General features: G+C 38.3%; 1 pseudogene; it reads left to right on the top strand.

Annotated features, from left to right (window-relative positions):
* Positions 1–2,092: 2,092 nt before the first annotated feature.
* Positions 2,093–9,327, top strand: LOC125614095 (annotated as a pseudogene).
* Positions 9,328–11,530: the final 2,203 nt, after the last annotated feature.

The raw sequence follows: 11,530 nt of genomic DNA, 5'->3' as shown, positions 1-11,530 counted from the left end.
GCGGGCACAACATCTTTGTTTGTATGTGGTGCTGAGGATCGAACCCGGGTCGCACGCATGCCAGGCGAGCGCGCTACCGCTTGAGCCACATCCCCAGCCCCCCCCAGCCCTTTTTTTAACCTTTATTTTTTATTTATTTGTTTTTTAATATGGTGCTGAGGATCAAACCCAGTGCCTTGCCCTTGCTAGGCGAGTGCTCTACCACTGAGCTACAACCCCAGCCCTCCATCCCTTTTTTGCTCTAAGATAGGATCTCACTAAATTGCCCAGGCTGACCTTGAACTTGGGATCCTCCTGTCTCATTCTCCCAAGTAGTTGGGGTTACAGGAAGTAAGCTACTGCACCCAGCTTCATGTTGTTTTAAGCCATTAAGTTAGTAATAATTACAGCTGCAATAGACAAGAAATACAGGCACAACTGAGTTGTCCCCCCTTGTGGAAGGGGGCTGGTTTTTTTTTTTTTGTATCCCCATACCAGTTATGCATTGGCTACAGTGTGCCCTCAGTGAATAGAGTGGGGTAACCTCCCAGCCAGGAAGGCCCTGTTCTCATGAGAGCAGTTCTCAGGAGAAAAGTGTAAACCAGCCAGTGCTAGAGCTGGCCAGTGGGTGTACTAGCCCAATAAAAGGGATCTGGATAGGGTACCAACTAGAGTACCTGGATAGGGTACCACTAGAGTGGGTAAACCCTAAGCCAACACTGCATGTGTCAAATAATAGTTATGTCTACTGGAGTAGTGGGGTGAGAGGGCAGTGAAACATGTAGAACTGAAATATTTGGAATTAATGGTATATAGTCCTTGTATTGTTCCAAAACATTGATTAACCTCACACTTTGAGTATGCATGCATTTCAGACCAACAAACAAGCAATCTAGTCTAAATGAAGGCAGAGAAGAAAGAAGCACAGAGAAAGGATAAATAGGAAGCATTTAAAAGATGGCAAAATAAATCCAAATATGTCTATAATCATAGCAAAAGAAAACAATTCACAATGTGATTTTATATAAGCATCATTCTCTGTTGATTCAAGTAGTGAGATTAGCTCCATAGAAAGGGAAATGTTTATAAAACTTCATTGTTCATTGGAGAATTCTCCAGGCATTCAGATGTAATAAAGCTTAATTTTCTTCTTTCTTCCTTCCCCCCTTCCTTCCTTTCTCTCTCTCTCTCCCTCCCTCCCTCCNGCTGGGGTTTGAACCCAGGGCCACCCACATGCTGGGAATGTACTGCAGACTGTATTTTTCTTTTTTTCTGTTCCCTGAAATGCCTGGTTCTGTTGACTTTGAGTCTTCTTTTTGTGGCCTGGGTTTTTTTTTTTTTTTTGTTTGTTTTTTTGTTTTGTTTTTTTTTGAAAGATCTAGCAATTCATGGTTTTCTGTTTAGTTTTATGAATAGAAGGACTGCTTTAGTTAATATAGAGAGCCGTACTGGGTTTCCTTTGCAGCAGCTCTGGCCTGCTTTCCTGACAGGTGGCTCCTTTTCTTTCTTTTTTTAGTCATTGTTTTAAAATTGACTTGTGAAAACTGTATATAATTATGGGGTACAACATGATGTTTCAAAACATGTATACATTGCGGAGTGGCTAAATTGAACTAATTAACATGCATTACCTCACCTGCTTCATTTTTTTCTGATGAGAACACTTGAAATCTACTCTCAGCTATTTTCCAGTATCCACTGCTACTAACTGTAGTCATAATTGTACAACAGATCTCTTGAATGCATCCCTCTTGCCTAACTAAAATTTTGTATCCTTTGACCAACATCCTCCCAACCCTCCCTGCTCCCCAGCCCCAAGTAAGGACCACGATACTCTCTACTTTTATGAGTTAGTCTTTTTTAGATCCACATGTAGGTAAATCATGCAGTATTTGTCCCTGAAGAGAAGGGCTGGACACAGGCTCTTTAAGGCAACATGCATTATTAACAGCAGGAGGGCTTCCTTGTAGGTAGACGGGGTGGGGGAGGGGGAAGGAGAGCAAGTGCAGTTCCATAAAGGACCTCATGGAAAGCTAGAGGGTGAAGCCCTTTTGTGTTTTCTATTCCCTGTCCCTGGGATAGTGCCAATTCTCTCTCAAGTTTTGACATCCTCATTAGGGCCAGTTTTTTTTTTTTTTTTAAGAGAACATGGACTTTTCCTGCAAGCAATTCTGTTCCAGTGAAGCCAGGGTGGAAAGAAAGGAGTCTAAATGTCTCTACTTGTGCCAATAAATTTTGAAAATACGTAACTTCAGACAGCCACGAGCCACCTTTTCTCCACCTTTTCTTCCTTTGGCGAGAACCCTTCTGATGACTTGATCTGTGGCTTCCTGGCTTCTGGCTTCCTCTTCCAGTCTGATCCCATCTGCTTCAGACATCCTGAATTTCACAATTTTTAGTCTGTGAATGGCACCTATGTTTTCAGCCCAGTTACAGTTCTATAAAACTTTTTTTTTAATAAAATGTTTTTTTAGTTGTGGATGGACACAATACCTTTATTTTATTTACATATTTTTATGTGGTACTGAGGATCAAACCCAGTGCCTTACACATGCTAGGCAAGTGCTTTTACCACTGAGCTACAACCCCAGCCCCCTAAAAAATCTTTTATTATGGCAATTTTCAAACATGTGTCAAAGTAGAATAATATAATGAAACCCCATATACTCATTGCTCAGCTTCAATAATTATCAACACGCGGCCAGTCTTATTTCAGCTACACTTTCCCACTACTTCTAACTAAGCCCCCTAATTTATTTTGAAGTGTATCCAAGATATATCATTAGTAAATATATTTCACTAGTAAGTATTTCTTTTGGTAGTGGGGATTACAGGCATGCACTATTGTGCCTAGCACTACTAAATACTTCTATATGCATCTATAAAAGGTAAGGACTCTTTTTAAAAAAAAAATACTGTTACTGTCATCACACCAAAAAAATCAACAATATAATCCCTTAGTAATATCAAACATCCTCTCACTGTTCCAATTTTTCCAATTATCTCATTTTTCTCCCTTTTACTACAGCTGATTTTTTTCAAATCAGTATCTAAACATGGTTCAGATATTGTATTTTGTTGCTGTTAGTTTTGATTATTGGACCCATTTTCTTTTTCTTTTTTCCTTACAAATTATTTGTTGAAACCAGGTCATGAGAATTTCCTATATTTTGGATTTTGCAATTGCATCCTTGTCATGTTAACACCCTCTTTTGTCCCCTGTATTATCCATAAACTGGCAGTTAAATCTACAGATGATCAGGTTTTTGTTGCTGTCATTTGTTTGTTTGAGGGCTTCCCACATGCCAGGCAATGTTCTGCCACTAAGCTATATCCCCAACCCTGATTCTTGTTTTTTAGCAAGAATATTTCATAAGTAATAGTGTGCACTTAATGTTGTGTTTCAAGAAGTGACATATAATAGCTGGTTAGTTCTCTTTTGAGGATGCTAAAATTGATCAGTGGCTTCAGGTGTCAGCTATTATAAGTCAGCTATTATACAATTTCCCACCAGCTTATAACTTAATGTTTTCAACAACCATTAACGATCACTGCCTAGATCTATTATTTCATTTGGGGTTATAAAATAGCAGTGTTCTAAGTTAATTTTGATCTTCAACAAATAATTTATAAGCTTGAATTGCTTAAACAATATTTCCTCATCAACTATTTGGTTACTTTTAGATACAGTTAGTACAGGAAAGGCAAGATACGAAAATTTGCATGAAATGGAGAAATTTTTCAAAAAGCACCATTTACCAAAATTTACTCAACAAGAAATAGAAAATCTGAATAAAATCCAAAGATTCCTATATCTGTTATTGAAACTGAATTCATAATATAAAGCCTCTCCTAAAGAAAACTCCAGGCCCAGATGGCTTTAATGGTGAATTCTTCCAAACATTTAAAGAAGAAATAATGTCATTCTTATTTAAAACTTTTACAAAAAATAGAAACAGCAGAAACATTACCAAACTTTTTTCCTGAAGCCATCTTAACTTTGATACTAAAACCTAAAAGGACATTACAAGAAGAAAAGTAAATGCTAATATTCCCAATGAACAGACTCCAAAATCCTAGAAAAGAAAATTACAAATGAAATCCACCAATACATAAAAAAGGACATTACATATAACCAAATGGGATTCATTTCAGAATACAAGATCCATTTAACATTTGAAAATCAATTCATTTCACCTCATTAGCAGAATAAAGGAAAAAAGCCATATTATCACTCAGAGATACAGAAAAAAGCATTTAATAAAATTAAACAATTATTTATGATAAAAATATAGACTCAACAAACTAAGAATAAAAGGGAATATCTGCAATCTGATAAAAGGTTTCTATAAAGCCTAAGCTAGCATCATACTTAATGGTGAAATACTGAGTGCATTTGGAATGAGACCAAAAAGTCTATTTTAACTGCTTCTATTCAACATTGTACCGGAGGCTCTAGCCAGTGTGTTATTAAACTTTTGGATTTTGCCAATCTGATAGATGAGAAATGGTATCTTAGTGTAACTTTAATTTGCATCTCTTTTATTACCAGCAGGTTGAGCATCTTTTCATATGCTTAAAGCCATTTGCATTTCTTTTTCTTGAAATGTGTGTTCATTTTTCTTTCTCATTTTTTTTCTCCAGAGTAGGTGGCCTTTTTTGTTCTCTGTTTTTAAACAAATAATTCAAGGATTTAAACCTTTATCTGTGATACAAGTTGCAAATATTTTTCCCCATTTTCCATTTGTTGTTTACCTCACTTTATGGTGTTTTTGGCATGTGGTTTTCTTTTTCAATTTTATATGGTCAAATTTACCAGTATTTTTCCTTCTTGCTTTTGATTTTTGAGTCCTAGTTAGGAAAGCTTTTTGTGCTCCTGAGTTACAGAAGAATTTGTCTATGATTCCTTCTAGACATATATGGCTTAGTTTTTTTTTAACTTTAAAATCTCCTATCTATTTGGAATATATCAGATCCCACTTTTTCTTCTTCTGCCTACCTAACAAATCACACCAATACTGTTTATTAAAAAGTTCATTTTCCTCTACTATGCTGATATACCATATAGTATATGGCCAACTTTCTATACTACATTAATATTTAAAAGTTTGGTATCATACAAGATACCAAAAAAACAAAATTTAAAATCGAGGATGTGAAGAATTTGACACATATGTAATATTCAAACATTTTAAAATATATAAAGAACTCCAATAAGTCAAAATGAAAATGACAGTAGACAATGCAGTAAATTATAGAAACATGGTTAGATAAAAGAACATGGGTATTTGGAAGAGGAAGCCCTAATAATCGGTCAACAGAAAAAGGTAATCACCTTTACCTTTATCAACAACCACAGAAATGCAAGTTAAAGCCACTATCTTCTCTTCCCAAATATACTATTTTGTTTTGGTGTGGGGGAATGTTAAGCTATTTTAAGATGGCCTCGTGTCATAGTAGGCAGCAGATAATAAAGTTAGGGAACTTAATAAGCACCACAAAATGTCATGAGACATTTTGTCATGAGAATAGATACATGCAAACCATCTTGGATCTCCATTGTCCTTCATTGTTCAAAAAAGGGCCTCTGGTACTTCGGTGACATTTATTTTATTTTGAGGGAGGAGTTGGTGAGTGTAGAGACTTGCTTTTGGAAGCTTAGCCAACTCCCATAAAGCCACTTTTAGATGACTGGGTCCACTCTCTTAAGTTTGCTGTACACACCAAGATATAAGACTGCCACCTTTCAACAGCTCTAAGAATTCTAACTAAAAACCATTGTTTGCAAATGGAGTTAGATAATTAAAAAGTATATCCTATAAACACAAGAACATTTATTGGTTTTCCTTATAAAAATGATACATATTAATTGTAAATTTAGAAATGGAGAAAAGTATAATAAAAATGCATTCTCCATAATATTATTTTCTAGAGACAAGATAATCACTATTCAATTTTGTTGACACATATGTCAGGTTACTGCAGCATTGTTTATAACAGCAGAAATTTAGAAACAACCCAGTTTATCAGTGACTAATTAAAAATCATGATGTAGTCATACAGTGGAACACTATTTTTGCTATCAAAAAATGAGAAAATGAGGTGTGGGGCCGGGCTTGTTCATGCTGGGTTAGGAGTCTGGCATCTGGGTCCCCACATGGTGAGGGAATGGGTGGCACACTTCATCCACTCTTAGGCTGTCAAAGGAGGTGTAAGTCATGTGTGGGAGCTGCTGCTTTCTCTAGTCCCCACTTGGTCTCAACGTCTCTCCATTACGGCCAGGGCTCAGCTATGGACCACTTCATTGGAGTCTCTCAGCCTGATAGTTTGCTGACTTCATGTGCCACCAAGGGGTCCATGTATAGTGATGAGCAGAATCTCCTCTTGGTTCATCCCCCTGACATGCCTGAGAATCCTTGGATTCTACGAGTGGTCCTCCTGGGAGCCCCCAATGCAGGGAAGTCAAGGCTCTCTAACCAGCTGCTGGGCCTAAAAGTGTTCCCTGTCTCCAAGAAGGTACACACTACTCATTGCCAGGCTCTGGGGGTCATCACAGAGAAGGAAATTCAGGTGATTCTACTTGAACACGTGAAATCATCAGTCCTGTTAAACAGAAAAAGCACCATTTGGAGCTCTCTTTGTTGGAAGATCCATGGAAGAGCACAGGATCTGCTAATCTTTTTTTAAATTTATTTTTATTTTTAGTTATCGATGGGCCTTTATTCATTTATTTGTTTATATGTGGTGCTGAGAATCGAACTCAGTGCCTCTCACATGCTAGGCAAACATGCTACCACTGAGCCACAACCTCAGCCCTGCTAATATTGTTATAGTTTTTGTGGATGTCCCAGACAAGCGGACTTGAAACCAGCTCAGCCCCTACATGCTCCAGGGCTTGATTGAGTTCTCCCAGGTCCCCAGCATCATTATCTTGAACAAGATTGCCTGAAGCAGAAGTCAGTTCTCCTGGAGTTCACAGAAGCTCTCACTGAAGAAGAAGAAATATAAATGAAAATGCATTCTCCATAACATTATTTTCTAGAGACAAGATAATCACTATTCAATTTTCTTCGGTTAATGGAAAGAAGCTCAACATGAGGCAGGCCTGACACCCATTGTCCTAGGCCAGCAGCTAGGGACCTAAATACACAGTCTGAGGAAAATGCTCAGAGGATTAGCTGGCCCCACTTCTAGGAGATTTTCATGTTGTCAGCTCTAAGCCAAGAGGATATGAAGATCCTAAAGCAAAACTTCTTGGCACAGGCCCAACCAGAGGCCTGGGAGTTCCACAGTGGAGTCCTCACTAGCCCGACACCTAAAGAGATCTGTACCAGCAAAATCTAAGAGAAACTCTTAAGAGTACTTGCCCCAGGAGGTGCCCTACAATGTGCAGCAGAAGACAGTGGAAGGACCAAGTGGGGAGCTGATAATCCAACAGAACTTTCTGGTACCCAGAGAATCTCATGTGAGGATCCTGATTGGTCAGAAGAGCCACCTTATCTCCCAGATTGTGCAGGAGATGGACTGTGACTTAATAGACATCTTCCTTTGTGACATTCAGCTTCTCTGTGAAGCTACGTGACAACTTCTACTGCCCTTACCCCCAGAGCATTCCAGCTCTAGCAGAAGTCACTGACCAGAAAGAACTGTCCCTGCTGAGGGGACCTTCAGGCCTAATGAGTAGCATTGGACACTGACTGGTTACTGGCTGGTTTCACTTTGTTGAGTCTGCACAATCCTGTCCAGCCATGTCTCCTGTTGGAAGAAGGAAACTAACTTAGCTCAGTTCCCAGTTTGTTACTTTCCCTAGGCTAATAGCCATGTTGGTCGCAGAAATTGACCCATTACTAGGAGCAGTGCCACCCTCCCCTCAGAAGCATTGGACCCATAGTATTGCCCTAAGTTGCCAGTTCTTAGCAGGGAAGATACCTTGTTCTTCTCTCCCCCAGTTCCTGCACCTTAAAAATCTTTTTTTAAAACTATATATATATATATTTTATGTGATGCTGAAGATCAAACCTAGTGCCTCACACGTGCTAGGCAAGTGCTCTACCATTGAGCCACAACCCCAGCCCACCTTGAAATCTTATAAAGTCCTGTGTTTCCTGAGTAAGATAGTGCCACCCACCTGCTCCCCCAAGTTCTTGATCCCTTCCACCTCATTCCTCTGCCCAGTTTTGGATAGTAATAAAATTAAAAGACAATTTTTAAAAATGAGAAAATGCTTTATGTACCAAAATAAAAAACAACACGCTTTATTATTAAGTGAGAACACTAAGGTAGAGACTAGTGGATGCTATCTTTTCTGAGAAACAAGGACAGGGACATAAGAAATATATTCATATTGGTTTGGATGCATTGGCTTAGAAATAGGAAAAGAAACATAAGAAATAAGTAAAAGTGGTTATCTCTGTGGAATAGGTAAGGAAATAAGTCATATAGGAACTGTGTTTATTTTGATTTTTGAATCAAGCAAGTGAATAACCTATTTTTTTCAAAAGTTAAATTTAGCTGGGCTTCGTGGCGTATACCTGTAATCCCAGATACTCTGGGAGTAGAAGTAATTTTGTTTTCTGTAAAGCAAGAGTTGATTAGGAATTTGGAAGCTGAAGTAGACTCCGCTAACAAATTAATTTTAAGAGAAACTGACCAAGTATGAATGAATAAGGTAATGGCTAATTTATTGCCCCTAGGTACTTTGCTGCCTGCAGGTAGTAATTTATAATCCTTCACCCCTAGTCAGGGTTGTTTGAGAACACATTGCATGTGAGAATATTATGGAGATATTCAATAAAACTTTAAGAAAATGGCACATGAGTAGCAAGCTTTCTGGAGAGTCTGAAAAGATTCAGAAAAACCAACGCATATAAAGCCTTAGAAAGAGAGGCTGGGGTGTATCTCAGTGGTACAGTGCTTACCTAATACAGGCAAGGCCCTGGATTCCATCCCCAGCACCACCAGGAGAAAAGAAGAAAAAAGCACAAATGTGGAAGCAGAATTTTTTTATAACTATAGGTACAAAACAACTAGAAACAATGACCAAAAATTGCTAGAGGAACAAAGGTAAATGGTAGGAAAGAAGGGCTGGGGAGGTCTGAGGGTAGGTGTTAAAGCTGGGAAATTGCAGAAGAAATAAATGGAAAGCAAAAATATCTGGATCAATCTGCTGTCTATATGGGCCATGCTGTAAAAGGAAAATTGGCGTTTTAGATGAAGACTTGGAAGAAAAGCAAGATCCTAAATTGATGGCAATTCTGTTTTTTAGCATTCAGGGTTTCACAAGGCAAAAAGCAAAACTGCTGGTATACTTTAGGGAGACTTTTAAAAATTTTAGTTTTTTAACTTGGAATGGAACCACCATTTTACCCAGTTATCCCACTCCTTGGTTTATACCCAAAGGACTTAAAATCAGATTACCACAGTGATGCTGCCACATCAATGTTTATAGCACCTCAATTCACAATAGCCAAGCTATGGAACCAACCTAGGTGCCTTTCAATACATGAATGGATAAAGAAAATGTGGTATATACACAATGGAATGTTACTCAGCCATAAGGAGAAATGAAATTATGGCATTTGCCAGGAAATGGATGGAACTGGAGACTATCATCCTAAGTGAAATATGCCAATTCCAAAAGACCAAAGGCCAAATGTTCTCTCTGATATGCAGATGCTAGCATACAGTAAGGGGCAGGGAGGAGGAAAGAAGTTCAATGGATTAGACAAAGGGGACTGAAGGGAAGGGAGGGGGAATAGGAATAGGAAAGACAGTATAATAAGGTGGACAGAACTTTCCTATGTTCATATATGAATACACAACCAGTGTAACTCCACATCATGCACAACCACAAGAATGGGAAGTTAAACTCCATATTGTCTAATATGTCAAAATTCATTCTACTATCATGTGTAACTAAAAAGAACAAATAAAAATATTTTTTAAAACTTTAGTTTTTTATCATTTACATTTATAACTGATCTGTAATAATTGTGCATACTTCTGGGGTATTGTGTGACAATTAGATATGTGTATACAGTGTGTAATGATCAAATCAAGCATTTCCATCTCCTTAAACATTTATCATTTCTGGTGCTGGGAATTTTTGAACTCCTCTTTTCTAGTTTTTTCCCTTCTCTCCCTCCATCCCTCTCTCTCTTCACCTTGTGGTGGTGGAGATGGAACCTAGGACCACCCCCATGCTAAGCAAGCACTCTACCACTGAGTTTCATCCTCCATCCCCTCTAGTTCTTTATAAACTATAAAATATGTTATTGTAAACTATAGTCACTCTACTGTTGTAGAACCCTGGAACTTATTCCTCCTCTCTATTTTGGTATCAGTTATCTGACCTTAGAGAGATTTATTTATTTATTTATTTATTTATTTATTTATTTATTTTTGGTTCTGGGAATTGAACCCAGGTATGCTTAACCACTGAGCCACATCCCCAGACCCTTTTTAAATATTTTATTTAGAGACAGGCCCTAAGTTACTGAGGGCCTCAACTAAGTTGCTGAGGCTGGCTTTGAACTCAATCCTCCTGCTTCAGCCTCCCCAGCTGCTAGCACTACAGGAGTACACCTCTGCACCTGGCTCTTAGATGCAGGGAGATTTTTAAAAAGGGATTGGGGACTTGTGGTAGATGATCTCAAAATTCCTTTATAGTACTGAAACCTATTGTTGAGTTGTAGTGCTCATGGAAGTACTTCTTAGACCAGAAGCTCAGAGCAAACAGGTGTCATTTCTGTTGCATCACTGAGAAAACAATACCATGAAAACCAAAAGTTGTATAGAACTGAACAATTCTAAGTATTTAAGTAAAGCGGTCATTCTCAAACTGTGGATACTCTTCTTAGCTTGTTTTTAAGACAAGCCAATGCTGTGTGTGTTAATTGCTTGCTCCTTTTTATTGCAGAGTAGTATTCCATTGTACGAATGTACTCAGTTTATCTATTTCTCTGGTAATGGATAAGGACCATTTCTGGGTTTTGTCTACCGTGTTATAGCTGCTATGAACATTTGTTTATAGTTCTCTGTTCAGACATTTATTTTTATTTCATTTGTCTTGGGTAGGTATTCAGAATGGGATTTCTAGGTGGCGGGATGATTATTTAACTCCAGAAGTGCTGCCAAACTGTTTTCCAAAGCATTTGTGCCATTTTGTGTCCCTATCAGCAGAGCATGAAGAGTTTCACTTGTACTGTATCCTTGCTAACAACTAGATGTTTACATTGTAAACATTCTCATAGGGGTACAGTAGTGTCTCACCAGTTTTAATTTGCACTTCTCTGATGACTAAGGACAAAAAAAAGACATTGAGCATCTTTCATTCCTTACCTGCTCTTTAAAAAGTAGCAAATGGCTGGGCTCAGTGGCACCTGCCCATAATCCCAGCAGCTTGGGAGGCTGAGGCAGGAGGATCGTGAGTTCAAAGCCAGCCTCAGCAATGACAAGGTGCTAAGCAACTCAGTGAAACCCTGTCTCTAAATAAAATACAAAATAGGGCTAGGTATGTGGCTCTCAGTGATTCTGAGTTTAATCCACGGTA

Source organism: Marmota marmota, unplaced genomic scaffold (assembly GCF_001458135.2).
Source record: "Marmota marmota marmota unplaced genomic scaffold, marMar, whole genome shotgun sequence".
In the NCBI taxonomy this organism is placed as follows: Eukaryota; Metazoa; Chordata; class Mammalia; order Rodentia; family Sciuridae; genus Marmota; species Marmota marmota.
Note: the sequence above shows the minus strand (reverse complement) of the source record. Positions and strands in the feature narration are given on the sequence as shown.